Source organism: Camelus ferus, chromosome 6 (assembly GCF_009834535.1).
Source record: "Camelus ferus isolate YT-003-E chromosome 6, BCGSAC_Cfer_1.0, whole genome shotgun sequence".
NCBI classification, from domain to species: domain Eukaryota; kingdom Metazoa; phylum Chordata; class Mammalia; order Artiodactyla; family Camelidae; genus Camelus; species Camelus ferus.
Window position 1 is genome coordinate 63724202 of NC_045701.1, and position 23068 is coordinate 63747269.

At 41.8% G+C, this 23068-nt stretch overlaps 1 long non-coding RNA gene across 3 annotated transcripts; it reads right to left on the minus strand.

Annotated features, from left to right (window-relative positions):
* Window positions 1-3548: 3548 nt before the first annotated feature.
* On the minus strand, window positions 3549-19203 carry LOC116664308. Of its 3 annotated transcripts, none has more exons than XR_004320760.1 (5): window positions 18565-19203; window positions 14583-16001; window positions 14366-14464; window positions 12922-13015; window positions 3549-4676 (listed from the first exon to the last, which is right to left on the minus strand). It is a non-coding gene; the product is annotated as an uncharacterized LOC116664308 (long non-coding RNA). The 3 variants fall into 3 exon arrangements; XR_004320762.1 differs by lacking the exon at window positions 18565-19203 and adding an exon at window positions 9877-9937 and having other exon boundaries at window positions 14583-16572; XR_004320759.1 differs by lacking the exon at window positions 18565-19203 and having other exon boundaries at window positions 14583-16572.
* Window positions 19204-23068: the final 3865 nt, after the last annotated feature.

The window sequence follows — 23068 nt, forward strand, 5'->3', positions numbered from 1 at the left end:
AGAAATATTATATTTATATTATGGGATAAGCATAGAGTCCTTTCCTTTTGATTCCATAGCTCTGGAAATCCTAAAAACTAGCAAGGTTTTGAATTGGCAAGGATCACACTAGCCCCTGTCTTTTGTATTCTTCTGGAATGCAAGTTTCAGCCTTCAATTTACATAAAGGGAGAGTATATGGAAAGTAAATAACACATATCTAAACAATTAAGTCAGAAGGAGAAAATTTTAAACATATATCTTCAGAAAAAAATAAAAATGGAAACAGTATACCAAAATTTAATGGGATACAGCAAAAACAGTTTAAGAGGTAAGTTTATAGTGATAAACATCTACATAAAAAAAAACCTGAAATTACACAAGGTACTAGGGTAAAAAGAACAAACTAAGTCCAAATTGAGCAGAAGGAAAAAGTTAACAAAGATTAGAGCAGAAATAAATGAAATAGAGAATATAAAAACAATAGAAAAGATCAATAAAACTTAAAAAGTTGGTTCTTTGAAAAGATAAGCAAAATTGACAATCCTTTAGCTAGACTAACCAAGAAAAGGAGACTCAAGTAAATAAAATTATAAACGAAAGAGGAGATATTACAACAGATAACACAGAAATACAAAGAATCATAAATGACTTCTATGAACAATCACAGGCCAACAAATTGGACAGCCTAGGAAAAAATGGATAAATTCCTAGATACATACAACCTACCAAGACTAAATTCTGAAGAAACAGAAAATCTGAACAGACCAATAACAAGTAAGGAAACTGAATTAATAGTCAGTAATCAAAAACCTCCCAAAAGAGAAAACCCCAGGACCAGATAGTTTCACTGGTGAATCTATCAACCACTCAAAAAAAAAAAAATTAATTCTCAAACTCTTCCAAAAAAACTAAAGAGTAGGGAATACACTCAAACTCATTTTATGAAGCCAGCATTACCAAAGTCAGATAAGGACACTAAGAAAACTACAGGCCAGTATCCCTGATGAATATGGATGCAAAAATTCTGGACAAAATACTAGCAAACCATTATAGAGTCATCTCAATAGATGCAGAAAAAGCATTTGACAAAAATCAACATCTATTCATGACAAGAAAAAAAACCTCACAATACCACAACATAATAAAAGCCATACAATGACAAGTCCACAACTAATATCATACTTAAGCATGAAAGGTTAGAAGCTTTTCCTCTAAGATCAAGAATAAGACAAAGGTGCCTATTCTTACCATTGCTGTTCAACACAGTGCTAAAGCCCTAGATAGAGGAATCAGGCAAGAAAAAGAAATAAAAAGCATCCAAATTGTCTGTTTGCAGATGACATATTATCTATGAAAAACCCTAAGGAGTCCACCAAAAAAACTGTCTGAACTAATAAACAAATTCGGTAAAGTTGCAGAATACAAAATCAACATATAAAAATCAGTTGTGTTTCCATACGCTAAAAATGAACTATCTGAAAAAGAAAAAAAGACGTGATCCCATTCATAATAGCCTGAAAAACAATACAATACTTAGAAATAAATTTAATTGAACGGAAAGATGTGCACACTAAAAAACTTCTAATACACTGATGAAAGAAATTGAAAACAATACAAATGAATGAAAAGATGCTCCGTGTTCATGGATCAGGAAAATTAATATTGTTAACATGTCCATATTACCCAAAGCCATCAAAAGATTCAGTGCAATCCCCATCAAAATTACAATGCATCTTTTACATAAATAGAAAGAATGGTAATAAAACTTGTATGGAACCACAAAAGACCCCAAATTGCCAAAGCAATCTTGAGAAAGAACAAAGCTAGAGGCATCACATTCCTTGATTTTAACCTATACTACACAGCTATAATCAAAACAGTATAAATGGCATTTTTAAGAAGACTCGTAGAACAGTGGACCAGAATCAGGAGGCTTGAAATAAACTCACACATACACGTTTGACTAATATTTGACAAGGGAGACAAGACTACTCAATGGGAAAAGATAGTCTCTTCAATGAACCATGTTGGGAAAACTGAATATCCACATGCAAAAGAATAAAATTAGACCACTGTCTTACACCACTCACATAAGTTAATTTGAAATACATTAAAGTCTTAAATGTAAGATATGAAACTAAAACTCCTAGAAGAAAACATAGGGGGTGACCTTGACACTAGTGGTGGCAATGATTTTTTGGATAAGACATCAAAAGTGCAAGCAATAGAAGCAAAAATAAACAAGGGGGTTACATCAAACTAAAAATTTGCACAGCAAATTAAATGATTAACAAAATGTAAAGGGAGAATGGGAGAAAATATTTGCAAACCATATGTCTGATAAAAGGTTAATATCCAAAATATGTAATGAACTCATTCAACTCAATGGCAGAAATGATAATAGTAATAATCCAGTTAAAAATAGACAAAGGACCTGAATAGACATTTTTCCAAAGAAGATATACAAATGGCTAAAGGTACATGAAAAGTTGCTCAACATCACTAATCACTGGGGAAATGCAAATCAAAATCACAAAGAGATACCAACTCACACCTGTTAGAATGCTATTATCAAAAAAAAAGAGATAAGTGCTGGTGAATAAGGAACCCTCATGCACTACTGGTGGAAATGTAAATTGGTACAGCCACTACGGGAAACAGTAAGGAGGTTCCCCCCAAAATTAAAAGTAGAACTACCAAATGATCCAGCAATCCCACCTCTGGGTATATATCCAAAGCAAATGAAATCACTGTCTCAAAGAGATAGCTGCACTTCCATGTTCACTGCAGCATTATTTACAATAGTCAAGATATGGAAACAACCTAACCGTTCATGACAGATGAATGGATAAAGAAGTTGTGAGATACAAATACACACATCCACACACACCCACAAACAAAAATGGAATATTATTCAGCCATAAAGTTTGAGGTTCAAATAACACTAATTATGTAAAAGTCTTAGTGAACTAAAAAGCCCTAAACAAATCTCGGGGGTTGCTATTACTGTAGAAAGAAAATGTTCGTGAACTGCTGGAGAAACTGTCACTCGGGGCTGGACCAGATCAGCTATGGGTGGAGGGAAAGCAAGGACACCAGGGTGTCTTTTAGAGAGGCTTCACACTTTGTGCTTGTCTAACTGCCACCCACCGGATTGGCAATGGACAGAGGTAGGTTTCTCATATAATTCACATCATGGGGCGTGATTACAACAAATCCCACAAGTGCTCTTAGGGATCTGGAGGCAGTTGGGTTTTGCTCCCTCAGCCCAGGTTAGCTTCCTCTCAGAAACCTGAGCACTAAGCAGTCCGCCCCTCACCTCCCCTTTCTTTTTAAAGACACCTTAAAGAGCAATGAGCCAGCAATTAGCCTTTCAGAGCCCAAGGAGTGCTCTGCTTTCAAACGCTTAACCAGCACACCACAGTAATGAGGAAACAGAAAGCACAAAAGCCACTTCCCCAGGCAGGGCTGCACTGAGTGAGAATTTTCTGTTTCACGGCTCCCTTCCTCACAACTCTTAGCTAGTTTTTCTAAAGATAAAAATTAAACAAAACAGATGATTCCATAACACCCAATGCTTTATTGGTTCAACATGAATATAGGAGTTTAGCATAGTCAGAGGAAGTTAAACAAAGAGGCTTGCATTTGTCATCATTCAAATGGATCCAATCTCAGTTCAAAAACAGAGGGGGAGAAGGCCCACAAAAGAAAACAGAAGGAGAGGTCCAATCCTCCAAATTATTCGTCTTTGCCCAGGTATGTACTTCAAATGTTCTAAACAGGAATTTTAAAAGGTGGCTACTGACAAGGGGAGGGTATAGTTCAAGTGGTGGAGTGCATGCCTAACATGATGAGGTCATGGGTTCAATCCCCAGCACGTCCTCTAAAAATAAATAAATAAACAAACCTAATTTACCTCCCCCTTCAACAATAACAGGAAAAAAAAAGTTGGTTACTGACAAATCAGTAAACATTCTTTGCCTCTTGCCTGCAAAAATCACATCCACAGCCTCTCCCCAAAGGACCAGCACAGACCACGTGTATCTTAGAGGAAGAAGGGACAACCCAGAAAAAGAGATTAGAAAGATCTGTGTGCAGATAAAAGGCCAAGTGCCTCCTTGACAGATCCTGCACTGACTTTTCTAGCCTTTTCTCACATGGATTCTGGAATCAGACTGCCTGGTGCTAAGTCCTGCCTTGGCCACTTATTAGTGGTGACCTTAGCAAGTTACTGGGTCGCTCTGTGCCTCAAGATAACATAATATTTCACAAGTGCTGTCTTGACCCAGTTTTGAGATCATGGCTAAAAACCTTTCAATTCCCTTTTGCAGTCTGCTAAACGCACACTCTGACTGCTTTCCCTTACGGTGCTCCAACACTTCCAGGTTACAACACAGACATCCAACTGCCAGAGGCCCTGGTAGCAAACTTCAAGGGATGGCCCCTTCTTCCTTGCACTTGGAGAATCACGAAAAATACCCAGTCCACAACAAGCCTGTGAAACTCGGCCAACCCCACACTGTTTCTCATACACATTAGCCACCTCCAACAGTTTCTGCTGTCACCCTTCCCCTGGTGCAGCCCCTTGTGTGGTTCTGTGTGGGGAACTTCTCTCTTCGGGAGCTGTCAGGAATAAAAGTTCTGCCTTCCCTCCATTTAGGAATCATTGTCTTGTGCCCAGCCATTATTTGAACCTAAAAAAAAGTTAAAATAAGAAAATGCCCAGTTTCCTTAACTGTAAAATGAGTATAATTACTATTATTGGTTATAACTACCTCACAGCAATGACATAAGAATTAAAGGAGTTATTATTTGCAAATCCCTTAGAAGCTTTACCAGTATGTTATATAAAGAAAGGAGAATAAAATAATGCCACTTGCAGCAACATGGATGGACCTGGAGATCGTCATTCTAAGTGAAGTAAGCCAGAAAGAGAAAGGAAAATACCGTATAGTATCACTTATACGTGGAATCTAAAAAAAGACACAAGTGAACTTATTTACAAAACAGAAACAGACTCACAGACATAGAAAACAATCTTATGGTTACCAAAGGGGAAAGAGTAGGGAGGGATAAATTGGGAGTTCAGGATTTGCAGATACTAACTACTATATATAAAATAGATAAACAACAAGGTCCTACTGTACAGCACAGGAACTATATTCAGTATCTTGTAGTAACCTATAATGAAAAAGAATATGAAAAGGAATATATGTGTGTGTGTGTGTGTGTGTGTGTATATATATATATATATATATGAATGATGGGAACATTATGCTGTTTCCAGAAATTAACACAACATTTTAAACTGACTATACTTCAATAAAAAAGAATGTAGAAAGAAAGAAAAAGAAAGAAAGAAAGAAAGAGAGAGATCAAATCTGACGATGGGAGGCTGCCTAGTCTAGGGGTGCTTATTCCATCTCCGTAACTTTCTCACATCGCTGCTTCCTCCAAGATCACTGTTTTTCCCATCCATCCTTTTTTTCTGTCCAAATCCTTCCTCTTCCTTAAGCCCCAGTTTAAATGCCAGACCTTTACATCAGCTGGGTTGTGTTTCTCTTGCTCTGATTAGTTTCCTCTCAGAAATCTGAACATCAAGCTGATGAGTCTCCAGCAATCCACCCCTAAGTCCTTTTTAAAGACATTTTAAGCAATGGCACCAACCACACTGAACCTTGATTCCTGCAACCAAAGTCATCTGTCCCTCCATTTTACTCTCATGGCACCTCATTCTTGGTTGCCTAAAATCACTGGCCTTTGAAGCTGAAAGAAAGCCAAAGATCAGTGTGTTCAGGTAGAAGCTCTAGTCTACAACACTCCCAGCATGTAACCTTCAGCCTCTGCTCAAGAACGTCAGGCATTTATTTCAACTCTGTACTCAGACTGTAGAAGAAGGCAGACTCTCCAGAACATCACCCCAAGCCCTCTGAAACTTTGAAAGGTCTAATGCTTTTCTCTTCTCCTTACCCAAATCCTGGTTCTACTCTCACTCAACAAAGCTCTAGAGTAGAGACTGCAAAATGGCAGTTTAGAGGGCTAAATCTGTATTTTGTTTATCCTATGTAGTGATTTTCTTCTACAGTTTTTAATTTGTAAAATTAATTGCCAACATAAAAAAATTGAGAGGTTTCATGTAAATATCTGTGTTTCTGGCCCCTCCTTAAAAATTGTTAAGATCTGGTTATGTTGAACCTGCAATCCCAGGAGGCAATAATCACCTGGGGCTAAGTAGGGGCTGCCAGTAAGAAGGGCCACGTGCCCTCCACAGTTCTCACCCATCCCTAGTGATTCCCTGCCCCAGGGCACTGCTGCTTGGTTATGTCACCTAATTGCTCCTTATGAACACTTGAATTTAAAATGTTTGCCCTTGGAAGTCTGGCTAGTACACGTCACATCTACTTGCAGACTCAAATTCAAAACATAAGTCAGGAAATACTTGTGAGAGGAGCATATTTCTTCTTCCTTTGTTGCTAAAAAGTTTCCATTCAAAATGGAGAAAACCACAGGGATGCTGTCGAAACCCTCAATTTCTAGGAACTGGGGAGAACATTTTGATAGAGCCAATAAACAAGGACCCAAGAACACCCACATCCTGCCCAGGCAATCATCCTAGACCCTCCATCCTGCCCTGCCCAGCCCCTCCTGAGGGAGCTCTGCACAACTCCACAGTGGTAAGCGGAAAACTGGGACAATGGGATTAGAGATGTAGGCTGGATGGGAACTGTAATAAAAATCTCATCCTCATGTTGTTTCCTATCTGGATTACAATTAAACAAATATAATGAATTTTCTGCTTTAGCCAGAAACACTTGCAGATTTAGCTTTCTGGAACGGACTCTAATTGCATTAGAAAGAAAGATGGAAATGTAATTTGGAGAAGGAAAGAAAAAAAGATTTGAACTGAAGGGGAAAAAAATAAACTATTTGCCAACTTAAAAGGGGGGCTGGGAGAACCCAGTGAGTTCACAAAGGCCCCGAGAAGCTACCTCCACTTGCAAAGTGCCCCTCCCAGAGCCCTAGTGCATTTCCATGGAACCTCAGGGTTCCAGAAGAAACATTTGGGAAATGCTGCACTAGCAGTTAGAGCAGCAGTGGCAGCAGTCATGCTGAGAGGCCAAAGCACCTGACAAGAATTAGAGACACCAGAGCCACTGAGGAGAACCCTCCTGGATCAGACACAATGCTTCCATTATTCCATTGCTACAAACTCCACCCACAGATCTGGATGCAAATCCAGATGCCCTGACTTACTCACTTTTAGAACTTGAGCAAATAGCTTCCCTAAGCCTTGGTTTCTTCATTTATAATAACATTAGCTGATATTAACTGCCTGATAGGGCAATTGTGAAGGTCAAATGAGGAAAGCACACCACCAGCTGTCAATAAATCTGGGCTAGTACTTATAATTATTACTGCTAGTGTTGTCAGGAACCGTGGCACTGTTTCGGTAAAAGGGAGTAACATTTTGTTTATCTTGTAGTTTAGAGCCATATTTTCATCTATTCTGTGCTTCAACAGTCTACAATCATTACATCTCTCTCTTTTCTTTCACTGAACTTTCCCTAAACTGGCCTACAATGTGAAAGCATCTACTCTTGCTGGTCCACGACTTTTGCTTCAACCATGAGTCTGCTATCTGAGAGACAAACTTCTACTTTTTAATTTGGGGGGGGGATAAAAGATAGGAGATAAAGCCCTTTTTATTGTCTTATGTCTTTTAAAGTTTCTTTTCTGATGTTGTTTAAGCGCTTTGAATCTATCTCTCCAAGGAGACGTGAGAAATAATATGGGACATTCTAGTCAGGTTTAATAATAAAGAACATTTTTGAGGCCGGCTACAAAGCACTGCTACTCCTTAATGTGATGCTTGCACTGCATTTTCAATGCCTGTCCTGTTAAACATACCTTATGAGCGCCAGTCTTAAAAAGAACATTCTCACTCTTCAGTGGGGTTCTGTTGATATAGTTCACTGAGAACTGAAACCGTAAAGATGTTATCATATTTTGGGAGCTGGAAACAATCCTGGAGACTGCAGATTTAATCATTTTGAAAATGTAAGGCCTAGAGAGGTCATGAAAAGTAAGCTCACAAGTCTTATCAGAGGCAAAGCCAAGACTAGAATCAAATCTCCTGAGTTTGGGCTCAATTCTCTTTCCACTGTCCGCATTCAGATGGAGAATGGTCAGGATTTCCTGTTCTTATCAAACACTCATGGATGCAAAACCCTTGGCCATAACTCCACCGCAGCTCTAACTTCTCCAGTCAGCAGCTCCTCTTTTCCCGTTGTTACACTGGCGCTGACATTTTCCAGAGGGCCACAGTTCTCCAGCCCCATATTATTTGTCAAATGGAAACTTGTATTCTGATCCCTACAAACAAGGTTAAAAGTCCTGAGGTTTCTTTTCCCTGGTCTCTTCAGGGTGCTAATCAGCAGACAGCCTTTGAACTGCAGCATTTGGAGCCCTGCAGGCCTCAGCCACCAGCTGTGGCTGTAGATGTTTTGAAGTAAAGACAGCTACCTTATTTTGCATCTAAAGAGCTGGAATTCCCAGAACTGGGGAGTCTGTTTCCTGAGGGGACTGTTCTCCTGATTGCATTCTGAGAGGAAATAAAGAGGCCCTCTCACTGAAAGCAAGAGGGACCAGAAAAGGGAGGGGGGCTAAAAAAAAAACCTAAAACTGATACTAAGACAAGAAACGGCACAGGAAACAGGAGAGGAGGAAAGCAGCCATATATAAACAGGAAATGAGAAAGCTGGAAAGTAGAACTGGGAGCTGGTGAGGCTCACGTAGCAGAAAGAGCATCGAAGACAAAGACGGCGGCTCTTCCATAGACGAGACCACTGGTAGCATCAGGGGTCTGAAGTACAGCAGAATCTGCCATCCCTAAACATGCCACTATGGCATAAGGATCATCTTGAGTGAGGGCAACTGAGAAGAAGCAGATACAAGAAAAGCTCTCTATCCTCCCCCTGTCTGTCTAAAAGCAGGACAAAAATTTGTAAAGGTGCCCCCGCCCTCCACCCCACTGCTCCCCTCTCTACCAGGAAGGACAGTCTCACCAGAGACAACTCTAGAGACACTCTAGTGTCTCCCATCAGCCCCAAAATGGCTCCAGAGGAATCTACACATAAACCATGCGAATACTAGCCCTTATCTTCCATTAGTTTCTCCACATATTTGCCTTCCCACAATGACCACCCTACAAACTCAGTCCTTTTCCTTTGTCCTGTCACTTCTTTAAAAACTTACTGTTCTTCTGTTAAGATGCTATATAAACCCAAGTTCTAACCACTCCTTGAGTTACTCATTGCTAAGTGTTCATTTATATTTGATCAATTCAGATGCTAATAAACTTCTGTTGGTTTTCTCTTGTTAATCAGTCTTTTGTCAATCTAATTACAAGGTCCCAGCCAACGAACCCAACAGGGTGCTGTAGATTGAATGTTTGTGTCCCCACAAAATTAATACATTGAAACCTAGCCCCCAATGTATTCATATTAGGAGGTGGGAACTTGGGAGGTGATTAGAACATGAGGCTAGAGCCTTCATGAATCAGATTAATGCTCTGATAAAAGAGACCCTAGAAATCCCCCACCCCTTCTGTCAAGTGAGGAAACAGCAAAAAGACAGCCATCACCAGACACTGAATCTGCTGGTGCCCTAATCTGGGAATTCCCAGCCTCCAGAACTGTGAGAAATAAATTTCTGTTGTTTATAAACCACGCAGTCTATGGTATTCTGTTATAGCAGCTTGAATGGACTGAGATAAATGGGTAGAGAGAAGAAGAATTTTCTTCTCCCATAGGTCACATTGCCAGGGATGACAGTCCAGCCTTCAAGGCAGAATGGGGTTGCACATTTAGACTTTCATGGTTTGACAGTTCTTACCACCTTCCTGAGTGAGGTGGGATGGATGGTACGAGACATGTGGAGTTAGATATCCAGGTACCTAGGTATATAAATAATAACACTCAGTAAATCATGGTTAAAATTCCATCCAAATGTCAAATGTCATTTAAGACATTTTGGGGGACATTAGGCTAATGTTACAGAAACCAGTTCCCAAGGAGAATATCACTATCTGTACCCCTGACGCACTCATAGTTAGCAGAGGCAGGATCACAGAATAGAAATTTGAATGTAGAAGGTTGCAGTGACATGTATCAATGGAACTGAATTCTTATATTTCCAAAGTGGAAGACAAAGTACTTCAGATGACACATAAGGCTTTCCAAATCACTACCTAGGAATACATGGCTCACACATCTGGGCCTGTTTCCCTCTCAAAAAGAACAGAAAATCTAAGAGAAAAAAGCATAAAAGAATAACCCTCCTGGATCAAACACAATACTTCAAATATTCCATTGCTACAAATGCCACCCACATCACAAAAACCTCTAGCTGTCAGATTTTCAGATTCAATTTTCAATCCTAATAAAATAAAATAAAAAAGAATGAAAGAAAATTCCTTCCATTTATCAACCCAACTTCTTGGGTCTTACTTTCTGAACAACTCTGCATGCCTGAGGAATTTTTTGAACTTGGAGCTTTGGTTCATAATCCTCCCAGTAGCAGGTTGAGTTTTTATATTTAAGCTCAATGTCTTGTGGCCTTACCAGTATGTTTGTAATTAGCTGCATATGCCTAATCTAAATGTCTTTAAAATCTTAAATAAAAGTTTATGTATAGTATTAAGAAACTCTTTTCAGGTAACTATGGATAAGGGATTAGATATGAAGGAGTATAAAGCAAACTAACAAACTGACTTCCCTGATGCAAAATTGTTTGCTGACTCATTCTTTACTGAGAATACCTTTAACCCAGAGGCTATGCTCCAGGAAGGAGATAACAGGCTGGTAATCGCAGAATGGACAGACCCTCTGGAATTCCTCCTGAAGATTTATTGAGGTTAAGAGGAATATAACACTCTGTAAAACGCCCTGATTGTTATCACCTTTTGTCTCATTCCAGTTTTTCTTCAAAACCTCAAGACCCCAACCCCAAGATGGGCTCACAGTCTTTAAGGCATTAGCCTGCTGTGACTCCCTTTGCCGGGCAAAGCAATAAAGCTGCTCTTTTCTTTGCTCCCAAAACTCTGCCTCCAAGTATACACTCGCTTTTCGGGGTGCAGAGGCCAATTTTTCAGCAACAGGTACAATATGGCAGATATAAACTGGCTGCCCCAAACCACTGGGTGTCCCCTTTGTCTCATTTTCCTTGGCTGGAGAATGCAAAAAGCCAGAACACTTATGTCCCCATCTCCCTCATAGCTAGGGGTAGTCATAAGATCCCTAAGAAGTCTTCCCTTTCCAAATACGAAGAGAAATTCTCAAAAGATGGATTGGGGCTCTTTCCCTTCTTTCTGCCTGGAATTCAGAAAGAGCTTCCTGGCAGCACAGCAGCCATCCTGAAACCATGGAGTTGAAACTAAGGATGGAAAATAGGAAATAGGAGGAGACTGGATCTAATAGCCTTATAAACCACTACATCAGCCGAGGGCTGCTTATTTCCAGGCTTCTTGGGCTTTCTTTGAGAAAAATAAATGTCTCCCTGACTTAAGCCACTGTAGGGTAAAGGTAAAAATCTGAAAGACTTTCAAACAGACCACTTGTCTTCAAAGGAAACACACATCGCCTGGTGTGCTCTTCTAGGCTGTCTGCGTCTGTGGGGCCTCTGCACCTTTCAATGCTGGTGAACTATTTCACAGCTCTGGAAATGATATGGAACTGCCAGCAACGCAAATGATTCTTGTCCATAAACATGCAAATTAATTGGCAGAGGTGCAGCTGATCTCCCCCAGTTTTGCTCTACTAAGCAAATTTGTCTTAGTACTCCCAATTGTTTATATATGTCTCTGTTCTCTGGATTTCCCTTCAAATTGGTTGTACTATTGAAGGAGGATTAATAGAATGGCCGCACTTAGGCTAACAGATTGCTTATTCTTATGCTTGCCCTTAAAATGGTCAACTGACCAGCTGCTACTCACAGTTCCAGGCCCACTGTTAAAACTAAAGCTATTGATCTTACTGTTTCTACTTTATTCCAGTAACTGAAAGTAACAATCAAGCTTGGTCTCTGAGTCCTTCTCCAAAGAGAAGGTCACAGGACTGTAACCTTACAAAATAGCCTAAATTACCAAGACCACCACCCCTTGAGTGCTTAAGAGATAAAGAGATCTAAGCGCTGGCCTCTAGAGAATTGGTCACCTGGAGGCATCATGTCGCCATTCTGTCTTCTGATGAGAAAATGATTCTGTTGCTTGTTCTCAATGCTTTATGGTTTGAGCTATGGCTATATAACCACCCCACCGCATCCCCAAGGTGGGCTCACAGTTTTGAAGGCACTAGCCTGCTGTGAGTCCCCTTTGCCCAGAAAAGCAATAAAATTGCCTCTTTTCTTCTAAGCTCCAAGACCTTGTCTCTGGGTTATTTGGCTCGTCAGGGACGGGGGCTGATCTTTCGGCAACACTATCACACTGGTTCCTTCTTTAATTAATGAGTTAAATAAAATCGTTGGTATGTGTTCATTCTATATTTGTATGGATATCATAATTTTATCTTTTTTAAAACGGTATATTCTTTAACAAGGGTTCTCTATTACTTGCAGCCTTACTAAAGTTATCTTAACTGATGTCTACATCTAGCATGACTATCCAAGTAAACTGGTACCCAGGTGAGAGTTGAAGCCACCATCCACCACCACAGAAAAGCACAGCAGGAAAAACAACTCATTCTAAGAGACTTTGATCAAACCAGCATCATCTAGACTTATCACACATGGCCATCTTCCTATTCAACATCACCCACAGCTTAGAATGAACAGGGATAGTTGCTCAAAAAGATCTGATTTTCCTTACAAATTCCCGAGATACTTTGGCAGAAGAGGAGATTGGCTATAAGAAAGTCTGGAAGAGCCTGTGTGGTTTTTACTTACCTTATAGTTGCTGACAATTAAAGGTCTGATTTTGATACCAAGAGAAAGGAAGCATTACTTCTGTAGTCTTTATCTCTACCCACAGCAAGAGACTCTAGAAAGGAAAAGTGAGGTTAATCAGGGTTCAGTCTCTTTGGTCTCTGACATGGGGAAAAAATTTCAAGTACCCTGCTCCTTCTCTTCTGTATTATTTGTCTGGCCTTCTGTGGCCCCAGAATGTATCTTATCTTCCCTAGATGGAAATCCCTTGAGGGCTGGAGTAAGTCTCTGCAATGGCTCTCATAAAGCATCCAGTACACACTGGAGGCATTTCATGTGAATTAAACAGCATACTGGTAATTAGAATATGAAATTGACATTTTTCTTTCTCCCAGAGATATCTCTGCAACAGTCTCTGGAGATGGGCTAAGTTCTATCCTAATAAACATGGGGACATTTGGCATGGGACTATGAGATCTTGTCATATTCTATCTGACCCTTACCCTTTTCTGACCTTCAGGAAGCTGTGTAAAGAATTAAATTTGATTGTCTGTGTTTGAAGATGTTCTTGCTTGTGTATTAACATGTTAAAGGTTGATGCCAGCCCAGAAAGCACTTTCTAGAGATTTGGTTAAACAGGGAACCAAAGTTTAAAGGGAACATCTTAACATTTCAAAGAGAATATGTTAACAATGCTATTTAAGCCTCGGCATACTTGATATAAAGGACAATTAAAAGAACTCCCCTGGGAGGAAGAACACTTAAAAACTATCCTTCCTCCAGAGATTTGTAACCTAAAGTAATCCTCTATTGGCTGGATCTGAAGTACTTTTTTTGGAACGTAAATTAGCCTTTCAAGATACTAGTATCTGAGTGATGGTAAATGGCCCAGGACAGGACTTTGGAGTCAGACCCAGGTTATTATATTAAATAAGATACATACGGAGCTTGACAGGATGCTTGGCAGTAGCACCAGTAAATGGTCATCATCAATGAGGCAAGCAGAAGTGTATCTGGCTTATATGACCTCACCTCGAGGGCTTGTTGCCTGGAGTTAGCCAGTGAGGTTAGTTAGATGAAAGACAATCTTTTAAAGAGAGGATAATAATACAAAGGGCACTGGAATCAATTTGACAGAAATAAACGAGTGTATGGATTTTGTCCTATTTACCCTGTATCTCCAGACAAGGCCTGGTACATAGAAGGCCTTCAGTAAATACGTGTGAGTCCATTAAAGACCAAAGAGCAGTAGGTCCAGCTCCCTCCTCCGTAATTGTGAGCATTCAGGTGGAGGCCAGTGCTTCCCTTTTCAAGGTAGTTGTCATGAGCTCCCTCTGGGCTCCACCCCAGGCACATCCTCTCCCCTCTCGAGTCTTGTTCACCAAATGTGGATGCATGAACACTGGCCCCTTTCTCTTCCAGTGCCCCTAAAATCTCTAATACAAAGATGGTGGGTGAAGCTCACCTTCTCCGAACAGCACATGAGGATCATAGCGCTGTTCAGGAAAACACGTCCCTTGGAAGTCCAGTGAACATTACTGCTCCTCCAGCCTCTGGACCATTCCTGCCACAGGAGACCCATTTTAGATCAGCTCTCTCCCAAGCTCTCCTTACAAGGGCTCACTGCTTTAGGTGCATAGGAGCCAATACCATGGCACCCACTTCTGAGAAAAGAGCTTTACCTCGAGGTCCATCCGGCAAGGAGACAAGAGGCAGGGCTCAAATCTGTCTCTCCGATCTTGGGTTCAGTCAAACTTCTATGAATCAAGGGAGGAGAGCTGATAAACGGAAGCAGGCCAGGTTTCGACAGAAGGGCTTTGGAACTTCGCAGGTTTACGGTAAGATGTGGTAAAGGGGACTTCAGCAACGGAGCTTTCCGGACCGTGGGCTCCGTGCTTCTGAAGGAGTTCCGGCATTCAGGTTCCGGTCGTGCCCTGGCCCTTTGGTTCCGTGGGAGGCCAGTGGTAGGAGAAACTTTGGTTCCGGTTGTTATTTGAGAGCAAAGTTTTCTCCTCTGCGCATGCCCCGGCTGCCTGACTCCATTTTCTTGTCTCTGGGAAAACAACTCAGTATCTTTTTAGAAACGGGATAGGGCCAGTTTAGGCTGGTTCTACAGTTACACCTTGATGGATCAGCAAGTGTTTAGGGCTGGTTCTCCCATCTCCTCTCTCCCCGCAGAAACCAGCATTCTTGGCTCCCACAATGACGGACTGGGGGTGGCAGCGGTGGATGGAGGAGCTCAATAATTATGCTTGGGCAGAGCAAGTAAACCCATTTTGTCATCCTCTCTCTAAGACTACACCGAAACCTTATCTTTCAGAACCAAAAAGGCATTAACCTGTTTCTAAAAATAATCATACCCCTAGTATATAACCCACTTACCCCTACTCCCACCCCCCAAGTTCACTGGTAAACATTTAAAGTCTTTTGCTTTTTTTTTTCCAATCTTTACTTCCATATTTTTAACATGTTGCTTACACTGCTGTTTCTTGATTTATCCATTTTAGACATTATTAATTGACTTACATACCAGTGAGACTCCATAAACCTATGCCAGATAATTTAATAGAGGGAAATTTAATATAGGATATTAGTTAGAAAGCGTTAGAACTGCTGAAAGAGCAAGCAGAGATCAGTAATTCCAGCTCCTGCCTCCCCCAGGGCTGTAGGGACTAGAAGGAGGTGCTCCTCAGGCTACCCAACAGGAGGGGGAACCACTGGGGCCACCTGGCAGATTATGTAAATATTATTCACTGCTGAGTCAGTACCATAATTACGTTTTCTTTCTCATACAACTTCTCCTTGTTTTTCCTGAAATGATTGCATTTTTTGGTGCTTTCCTTAGTTTACTGTGTAACTAGTGCCAAGTATTCCCAAACACGCTGTGAAACCTCTCTTCTCAATGCTCTCCTCCGCGCGGTTCAACACATAGATGAAGGGGTTCAGGACATGCCACCCCAGAATCTGCTGCTTTGGCATATGGATTATTTTGAGCTGAAAATACCTGAGAAGTAGCAGATGCAGGAAAGGGCTCTCTCAGCTAGTTCCCTCTTTCCTCCTAAAAGTAGGTCACAAAATTTCCCATGAGAAAGGTACCCTTCCTATAGCAGGAAGAAAAGAACAATCTCACTGCCAGAATGGACCCATGCAAACAAAACTACTGTAATAACCATTATCTTTTATTAGTTCCTCCCCCCATATAACCTAGTCACTCTCCCACAATTTACTGCCCCAAGCCCAAGCCCCTTTGTCTTGTCATATCCCCACAATTTATCCTTCTTTGTATAAAAAGATATATAAGATATATAAGCTTTGAAGACTCCCATGTACACATAAGAATATTAAATAAATGTGTATATTTTTCTCCTGTTAAACTATTTTATGTCAGTTTCATTCTCAGGCCAGCCACAGAAACTAGAAGGCAGAAGGAAGTTTTCTTCCCTTACACAGACAAGCCATCAGTTCCCTGTACTTTCCCTGGAGACCCTTCCCCACCACCCCCAGCCCTCCCTGCTCCTGCCTGGAATGGTTGCTGTCAGAGACCTGGAACATAGCTGTCATGTGACTATGTCCCATAAAGGAGGCCTCCATAGCTTCCTATTTCTTGGTTTACTCCTTTTTTTTTTTTTTTAAGTGTAGTTGCTTTACAATATTGTGTTAGTTTCAGGTATACAGCAAAGTGATTCAGATACAGATATATAGATATATAGATATAAAACAATATATATATACACACAAACACATATATATTCTTTTTCATATTCTTTTCCATTATAGGTTATTACAGGATATTGAATATAGTTTCCTGGGGTATACAGTAGGTCCTCGTTGTTTATCTATTTTATATATAGTAGTTTGTATCTGCTAAACCCAAACTCTTAATTTATCCTTCCCCTTCCCCCTGGACTTTCCCCTTTGGTAACCATAAATTTGTCTTCTATGTCTGTGAGTCTATTTCTGTTTTGGTTTACTTCCTTATTGCACTGAAGCATAAGCTCCCCCAGAGGACAAAAAGTACAGTTTTTGAGTCATGACTGTCTGAAAACACCTTATCTTATCATTACACTGGATTGAATTCCAGATTGAAAGTAGTTTCTCCTGTGGTATCTAGAAGGCATCCCTCTACTTTCTTGCAACCTCCACTGTTGCTTTTAAGAAGTTCAATCCCTCTCCCACAGGATTTCTGATCTTTTGTACATGACCTTTTCTCTCTGGAGTCTTAGGATTTTCTCTTTATCCCTGATGTTCTGAAAATTCACAGTAATGTCTTTGATCTAGGTCTTTTTCTATTCATTGTGTTGGTCAATGCAAGGACCTTTTGATCCAGACCAGGAATTAGCCGACTTTTTCTGTAAAACATAAGATAGCAAATATTTTAGGCTTTGTAGGCCATATAGTTTCTGTCACAAATTCTTGAGTCTATCATTGTAGCAAAGCAGCCATGGACAAATAAGTAAATAAATGAGCGTGGCTGTGTTCCAATAAAGCTTTATTTACAAGACAGGTTACAGCATGAATTTGATGCATGGGCTGTTGTTTGCTAACCCTTGATCTGGACTCTAGATACTCATGACCCTCAGTTCAGGGTAATTTTCTTGTATTCTTTGATAATATCCTTCCCTCCATCTTCTCTATTCTCCCTTTCTAGATCTTCTATTAATCAGATATTGGCCTTGTTAGATTGATTCTCTAATGGTCTTTTCTTTTTATTGTCTGTCTTTTTGTTTTACTTTATGGGAGCTATCTCCCACTACTGAATATTTCTGTAATACTGTTTTTTAATTTCTAACATCTTTCTTGCTCTTGGATTGTTTTTTTAAACAGTAGCCTGCTTTTGTTTTGCAGGTGAAATATTTTTGTCTTTCTAAGAATATTATTGTGGAGGATTTATTTTTACATTTTGTTCTGCTCTGGGAGGCATCTCTGTTTTTCCTCTGAGCAACACCTCCCCAACCTTTCCTTCATTTTTTTTGGTTTTCTTTTGTTTCTCTGTCTTTTATACTAGATGCTTTCCTCAAACTTCTGCTGACCCTTAGCTGATAATTCATATTTTAAAAGGTGGAGAAAGGTGATAGGAGAATAAATTACCAAACAGTAATAACTACCAAAAAATACTTCCCGTCAGGTCTTATCAGACCAATACTCCTCCAGAAGACTGCTGTAAACACTGAACAAAATGTAACAACCAACCACCTGAAGGCACTACAGAGAGACCAAAAGTAGCCAGATACTGGAAGCGTTGACATTGGGCAGAACGGATCATTTCTCATTCTGTTACTGCTTCTGGCCTGAGAAAAAGCCCCAGTCTGTACCACACCGAGGGTCAAAATACTCAGAGAAACCCACAGACTTACTGGCTTGAATAATCAAAGCCCTGGGCAACAGCAAAGTGAGGGGCAATCCTGAAAGGAGAGTAAGAAAGGGGAACCCCCAATTCTGTGTATAAACTTTCACCCCATCTCTGACTCCCCCAAAACCACCGTGTATACCAGGCCGAATTTAAGCAGCTCAGCTAAGGCTAAAATCTAGAACTGAGCTGTCAGCTGCTGCCCACCACAGGGGAGATGGAGTTTGCAGTTTGAGTTTAGACAAGGTAAGTTTAAAAACTAAATAATTAATTTAAAAGAAATAAAGAAAATAGTAGTGATGAGAAGCCAGGCTTACCAACTTCCAAAGCTTAATGGGGTCCTCAGACATCAGGATCTGTACGCATTTCCTGTTCAGTTTCCCCAGAGAAGAAGCCACCTCTTCCGCAGGGGGTTAGGCCCCGGCTGTCAGTATCTAGAAGACGGGCAGGGGATGGTAGTGGAAGGAAAGACATGTCATTGATCTCTGTGTGTGTATTTTATCTGTGTCTCTGATCTGCAGTGTATGATGTCCTCGTGGCCTGGGCCTCTCCAGGTTCAATTTCTAAAGAATGAAGGTGGGATTGTTAGAAGGGCCAAGTCTGGTTATCACTTCTCTTCAAGGTCAGGAGGTGCCTGGGGCTCTAACTGAACCTACACAGAACTGAACCCACAGCCTGACTCAGCATGCTGCCCTTCTGGAGCCCTCAGGCTGCTTCTTGCTTCTCCTCAGCGCCCTTCTCTGCTGACACTGACGGCGTAGCTTCCCCCTCTCCGGTGAGTCAGTCGCCACTCTTTCATCAGCTTTCCATCCTCCAGGAACGTGTTGGCATCTTTCCTAGTTTCCCACATTTTCTCTATCTTGTGGCTTCATAACATTTTTTTCTTTTGAGGCGGGAAGCCCCATAAAAAGACTAGCAGGACCCCTACACAGGGCTGCTGCTCTCCTCCCACTAACGTCCGGTTCCCTGGCCCAGAGGCTTTATCTCACTCTTTGACTCTAAACCTGGAATTCTATTGGTTCCCTGAGCTCACTTCTGATTGGTTATTACTCTCACTCCTGATTGGTTATTACTCTCACTTCTGATTGGCTATTACTCTCACTTCTGATTGGTTATTACTCTCACTTCTGATTGGTCCACTTCCCTAACTTCTGATTGGTCCACTTGTAGTACTTCATTTGCATGGAGCTCACTCCTGATTGGTCTATTTCTACAAAGCTTGTTCCCGGTCAGTCAACTTCTGTTGTACTTTATTTGCATATGATGTTGCAAAGTGTAAAACTGGCAGCCTATAAAAGGCCTGTGTAAACCTACAGGCGGGGTCCAGAGCTTGAAGTGTTAAGTCTTTTGGGCTTGCTGGCGTAATAAACCTGGGTTCTCCAGTTCTTACTCGTCAGAATCCAGGTTGCTGTCACAGCTGAGCTGTAACACATTTTTCCTGCAACATTTTGATAGTCACGTTTCAGGAGGAAGAGAAGCTGACCGCATGGGTTAAACTGCTATGTTTCACTGGAAGGAACTATGATTTAGGAACATGCCCAGCAACTTGCACCAGGCAGTCATGGCGCTGGGCAGCCCAGGGAAGGATGTGACTGGATGCTGACAAGCTTAGCCAGTGGCGGGCCTGGAAAGGCAGGCACAGATGGAAAGATTTAAAGAGCCACCTTCGAAGGTTCATAATTGTCCTTTATTTCTGTTTGAAGAGGGTAGTAGCAGAGGCTGGGGTTTTCAGCTTGAAAGTGTCTGATGTGGAGGCAACAGAAAGGGAAACACAGCCCAGTTCCCTGGCAGGTCGTCAATGGATAAAAGCCAAGGGTGTCCTGATGTTCTAGTTGAACCTGCCCTCCTTTCCTGGCATCGTGTGATTTACGCTAGGGCCTCTCTTCGGCGACAGCTGCCCCTCTGTTCTCCTAGCAGAGTTTCTGGCTGCTTCCAGACTCATTTTGAGGAAAGACAAAATAGCGTTTTTCACAGAACATGAGGGGCCACCTTGGGTCCAAATTTCTTTCCCAATTAAATTGTTAGTGAGGAGAGCCGGGCCGCCTCCCTCCCATCTGTACCTTTGGAAGGTCTCACATACCCAGAACAGAAATGGAGCCAAACCTGCCTCATAGGTGTGTGAAGATGCAAAGATTTCTTAGGAGTTGAGCCTGGCATTCCCTGGCCAGCAACCCCAGACAGTGGTACCAGTGTTGGGTGGATTTTATAGCTGGGGGTGAACTGTCATGCCCACCACTAACCCCTGAGGCCCAGCACAGTGAATGGCACGTGTAGTAAGACCTCAGTAAAAATTTTGTGACTATAAACATGAATGAGGAGAGGTTAAGGACCCAACCAAGTCCACACCGGTAGGACCTGAGGGAAGGGGAATTGGAAACCAGGGCTGAGTCCCACACTGAGGCTGGCACCGCAGAGCTGTGTGGACAGAGACAAGGCCCAGGAAGAAAGAGCCCCTTACCTGAGCTACTGAAGACCCGCAGGCTCCACGCACATCTGACCCCTTCCCAACCTGAGTCTGCCTGGCTGAGCCTCCTCTCTGCTTCCTTAGCTGCCCAATGGTGCAGAGTTTTTCTACAACCTGAGCAGACCGAGTGCAGCAAATCGATACCCTTGGATAGAGAGCTTCCTTCTTCCATCTGCAGGACGGCTGCTTCTCGGCAGTAAAAAGAAATCAATCCCTCCTGTAGTTACATTAGCCAGTCCTGGGGACGAGGAGGCAGCCTCCCCTGCCTGGACTAGAGTGCTTCTCCCAGCAGGGAACAGGGAGGGCATCTGACTTGGGGCCTCTTACCGGCTCTCTGAGGGCACTTTCTGAAAGAAATAGGCAATGGAACTGGAGGCTGCTTAAGGATGGACAACACCTCCAGGCAGGAGCTGTGTCCACTCCAACCTCTGTGCCCACAGCTTGGGCATGTCTTCCTGTGCTCACCCATAAACCATTCCACTGGTTCCCGCTTCCCCGTTGGGGATGTCTCTCATTCTGTCCTCACTCAGCAGCCAGAGAGAACCTTCCTTTCCTCAGTAACACCATCTTTATTTTCCCTGGCCACAAGCAGGAGAACAGCCAGTCCCAAACAGCCCAGTGGATCTGGGAAGCTCCTGGAAGTGGAGAGAAAAGCCTCAATCAACAGTACCCCTTTCAAAGGAAAAATCTGGAAATCAGCTTCTCTTCGGCATCAAGAAAGATTTGTCCACTTTTTTTTATTTCTCTCCTTCCCACTCTTTTCTTCTGCTGACGGGACATTGTCTGCTCCAGGGGAAAGTTCTCTGTTAATCCCTCCTGCAGGGAGACTCTCCCTCTTCCTTCCATTCCAGGAGCCTGGAAAGCCTGACACTTGTTTTGAAAAGGACCCTGCTTCCCAAGGAGCAAAGGGATCATGCAGTTCAGATATAAAATATGATTTATAGGGGGAAGCCTTACAAGCAGAGAAGCAGCTGAGCACATGTAACCCCAGGACCTCTTAACATCCCACAGGTCAGGCCAAGTGTAGATGGTCCACATGCTCCACAGTAAGGTTCCCATCAAAGGGGTCCATCCCTGGACCTTTGTGTCCACTGTCATTTTATGTGCATAATAGTTATTTAACATACACCTAGTAGGTACCAAGCACTGCATTAAATGGATGGGAGCTCCTAGCATAACAGCATTTAAATGTCACCCAGATGTCTGCTACCTGTGTGTTTCAAATTATCCAGCATTCCTGGGTCACCCTTTCCTTCAATTTGTAAAATAAAATATATTGAACATCCCTCCCTTATTCCGTTAAACTCCAAGATTCCGATGCATTTTTGAAAGGGCTCGTGTTCTCGTGGTCATCTCTCTACCTGATTTCCCCACCCCGCTAAACTCTCAGTCACCTTTGAGAGCTTCCTGCAGAAACCCCTCTCCAAGTCAGTGTTCATTCACTGCTCCACTCCCTCAAGATTTTTGACAATAGTTTCCCATTAGAACGAACTCCAAAAGATTGTCCACATTTTTATTTAGGACAAAGTTCCCCCTCATTGAATATTGCTGATATAAATAGGCCATTGGGAATCACTGGCATGCAGAGATTTTCATTATGCTGGTATTTGCTATATGGGATTGCACCCATGTTTGAAATTTTCCATTGGCTTCAAATTGAATTCCTTTCTCTGACCTTCCAGGAAGTGAGATGCAATTGCCCCCAAACATCATCACAGTGTTTAATGATACGGAGCTATCTAACTCCTCCCCGCAAAGAAACAACTGCCTGTAGAGTCCCAGGAAAATCTGGTGAAGACAGAAATGTATAGGCATGCACAATATTAGGAAAATTCACTGACCTCCTGTGGACATTAGCATCTCAGAAGTAGCCAGCACAGTAACATAGATCTCAAGCCTATCTCAAAGTAAATTTTGTCCCCAAATATACAGAGATCAGGTTCTTCATAATATATTTTTCACAATGCCCACTGAGTTTAATATTCCCTGACTTCCAAAACAACATTCGGTAAAGAGCAGTAGCCATGTTATTAAAAAAAGATGGGACATGGGACAAGTCTTCAGACGCAGTTTGTACCTTGATTCAAAAGTGCTTGTCTTCAGGCATAGTATTTAATGTTATTTGAGGAGTTCTTGGTCTCTTATGAGAATCTGCTACCCACAGAAAAGGTCCTCAGACACTCATAAGCATTTCCAAAGTGCTGGATATCAAGGAAATCACTATATGCCCTCCCTGCCCCCCCACACACACACCAAGGAAATCACTATATGCCCTCCCTGCCCCCCCCCCACATCAAGGAAATCACTGTATGCCCTCCCTGCCACACACACACACACACACACACACACACACACAC